Source organism: Acomys russatus, chromosome 1, assembly GCF_903995435.1.
Source record: "Acomys russatus chromosome 1, mAcoRus1.1, whole genome shotgun sequence".
Lineage (NCBI taxonomy): Eukaryota > Metazoa > Chordata > Mammalia > Rodentia > Muridae > Acomys > Acomys russatus.
The window spans coordinates 113,536,155-113,539,993 of NC_067137.1; positions in this window are offsets into that span (position 1 = coordinate 113,536,155).

Sequence of the window (3,839 nt, forward strand, 5' to 3'; positions counted from 1 at the left end):
CAGTCTGACCCTGGCTTCTTGTCATTGTCAGGTTGCTTCTGCTGCCATGATGAATACCGGGCTCAGTTGCTGTTAACTCAGTTTCTGGTTTTTCACTCCCCTCCACTCCCTGAGAGGCTCCAATGCAGACACCTGATGTGACTCCTTGCCATGAAGCCACTGGATGTGTGTCACCTATCCCACCTCACCTCATAGGGACTATCCAGACCCCTCTGTCACGCCATCTCAGCCTATAAGCTTTCTCCAAACTCACCAATCAGAGCCCTTGCCTGGGTAACACCTTGGATCTTAGGCTCCCAGGCTCTTGCTAGCACTCTGCCCTGGAGGACAAATAGTTGTCCCCCCTCTTGGCTCTGTCACAAACTGTCTTATATTTCATGGCTTGGGCTCAGCCACCTCCTCTGTGCCTCACCTGGTCCTTACCCCAAACCATTTTCTCTCAGGCACGGCTCTCCAGAAGGCAGCCATCTTGGAGGAACAGGTGGACACAGGTGTCAGCCAGCATAAACAAATCTAAGAGCAGACAGGCACTGTGTCGTGAGCCAGGCACTCAGGCATCGGGCCATCTGCCAGGATGAGCCATCCCCTGTGACAAACACACTGGAAACATCCATAGGCAAGCTGGAGTTCCCCATCGTGACACCTATCCCCACACCGAGGTCCCATCCCAGGAGAGACCTCACTCGAGGACCAGACGACCATATGGCACCTCTTCTGCCATATGATGTTGGTCACACAGAGCGGTAGTGGAACAAAGTTGAAGGGCATTGTGCAAAAGCATGCCACCAGGACGTAGGCTCATCCAGTGACACAGTCTGGCCACTCCATCCATCACGCATCCATGTCGTCCCTGCTCTAACAACAGATTAGCCCGTCAGCTCTTCACGTTCGATATCATATTAGCTATTACACTGAGTAGATGCTCAAGAAATCCTTCTGTGCATACGTGTGCATGTGTATCTGTGTCTGTGTGTATGTTGTGTGTGTATGTGTGCCCATGTGTGTGTGTGTCTGTATGCCCATGTGTGTGTGTTGTATGTGTGCCCACATGTGTGTATCTGTGTGCCCATGTGTGTGCCTGTGTGTGTGTCTGTGTCCCCATGTGTGTGTCTGTGTGCTCATGTGTGTGCTTGTGTGTGTATCTGTGTGCCCATGTGTGTGTGTGCTCATGTGTGTGTCTATGTGTGTGCCCATGTGTGTGTGTCTGTGTGCTCATGTGTGTGCTTGTGTGTGTGTCTTTGTGCCCATGTGTGTGTGTGTGCCTCTGTGTGTGTGTGTGTGTCTGTCTGTCTGTGTGCCCATGTGTGTGTATATGTGTGCCCATGTGTGTGTGTCTGTGTGCTCACGTGTGTGCTTGTGTGTGTGTCTGTGTGCCCATGTGTGTGTGTGTGTGCCTGTATATGTATCTGTGTGCCCATGTGTGTGTGTCTGTTTGTCTGTATGTATGCCCATGTGTGTATATGTGTGTGTCTGTCTGTGTGCCCATGTGTGCCTGTGTGTGTGTGTGCATGCATGTGTATATATGTGGTGTGTGTGGTATATATACCTAACAGATAGACCAATACACAGAGAATCCAGAGGAAGATGCCATGAATCCCGCTGTAGTTTATTCCTTTGCAGCCTCAGTGACCCTAATGTCTCCAGCCCTACAGCACTAGGACTCTGGAGTGGCTGTGCCCACCTTTTAAGCGCATGCTGGGATTTGAACACAGGTCCTCACGCTTATGCAGCAAGCACTCACCCACTGAGCCATCTCTCCAACTCCAAGAAATCCTTACTGAGCAAATGACTCGTTGAGAGGGTAAGAGTCACATGATCCTGTGTTTAAAGTGCCTGGCATGAGGACACACTCAGTCCTGATACAACTCGATGAGCCAGGAGGGGGCGGGGTAGATGGGAAGTGGGGCTCCCCTCTTCTGAGGAATAGGAGAGGGGTGTGTGGGAGAGGAAGGGAGGGTGGGACTGGGAGGTGAGGAGGGATGGGGCTACGACCAGGATATAAAACGAGTAAGTAAATAAAATTTTAAAGATTACGATTAGTTCGAAATGAAAATGTATTCTCTTATACAATTAAAAAAAAGTGCCTGGCACACTAGAGACACCATATGAAGAGGCAGATGCCACCCCATTCTCACCTCACACCTATGAGGAACCTGAAGTTGAATGTCCCCGAGGCTGCGTCATCCAGAGGACAGCAACCCACAGCACGTGCTCAGGAAGGTGTTTGAGGAATTGAGTGGCATCTAGCTCGAAGATCCTTCTATGCCCAGGAACGTAAAAAAACTTACTCTGGAATTACAAAAATTGTGGCCCCTAGGCTGGGAGGTGACTAGAGTAAGACACTTGCTGTGCAAGCGTGAGAACCTAAGTTCAAATCCCCAGAGCTGTGTAAAAGCCAGGAGCTGTCACAAGAGGTAACTGAGTGCCAGGGTGCAAGACAAAGATGAGTGGGTCCTCTGGCTCCCTGGGTTGTCTAGTCTAGCCAAATCAGTGAGCTCCACATGGCATGCTCTCTCTCTCCCTCTCTCTCTCTCTCTCTCTCTCTCTCTCTCTCTCTCTCTCTCTCTCTCTCTCTCTCTCCCCCCCCCCCCGTGTCTGTGTGTGTGTATGTCTGTCTGTCTGTCTGTCTGTCTGTCTATTTCTCTCTCTCTGTCTGTCTGTCTCTGTGTGTGTGTGTCTGTCTGTCTGTGTCTGTCTGTCTGTCTGTCTGTCTGTCTCCACCCCCTCCCCCTCTCCCAGAAGCCTAGGCATGTTTTCCCTGACACTGGGGGCTTTCCCACTGTTTCTCTGACCTCCACACCTAACTTAAAAGACAGACATGGCTTCCTCTCTGTTTCCCTCCTCCTGGCAGCCACTGAGGTTTTCAAGTTTTTATTTGTTTGTTTGTTTGTTTTGCCCCTGGGAAAAAGGTAACACTAGGGACATGTGGTAGAAATAGAAATAGAGAAAGCTTAATAAAAAAGAAAAAACTCCCAAGGATGGGCTAGAGCTGAAGAAGAAGCCAAAAAGCTTTGGGGTACAAGATGTAGATGTAGCCCTTTATAGAAACCTTTCCCATGGCCCCGCCCCTTTTTATTTGGTGGGCTTTCTTTGCTCTGTTCATTAGAAGCATCCTAGGTCAGGAAGGGATTCCAGTCTTTATCCGCCAACTTTCATATACTGATCCTGAGGTTGAAGTCTCCAGTGCCCAGTCTCCTGACACACACATGTACATATCACATGCACACATACACACACACACACACACCACATGCATGTACCAATCACACACTTACACATGCAAACACATGCATATACCATATACACGTGCACATCCACAGGCATGTACACACACATAAGCACACATGCATATGCCACATACACACATATACATGCTAGATCTTGATGTCTTTTTGTAAAAGTAACCCAGGCATATTACATGACTGATTGGTAGAAAAACATCCAACACGGCCATTAGGAGATGCGTCTCCAAAGCATTGTCCTTTTTTCATTGTAACCACTGTAACTTATTTTGTTTAATGTTTTGTTTAATTATTAACAACAGTAATTGTACTGATACATCAATTCAAAAGACATTTTAAACACTTAGAACATTTATTCGAAAGCTTTTATAACCCCCTCTCTTTTTGCATCCACATTTTCATGCCACACCAGAAATTTAGTCCATTAATGTAAATCGAGGAAAGAGAAGTGGAGCATAAGCACAGATTCAAAGACAAAAAGAAATATGAGATCATAACTTTTTTGTTTGTTGGTTTGTTTTTGTTTGTTGTTTCCAGAGCAGGGTCTCACTAGGTAGCTCTGGCTGCCCTGGGTCTCACTATGTAGACTGGGCTGGC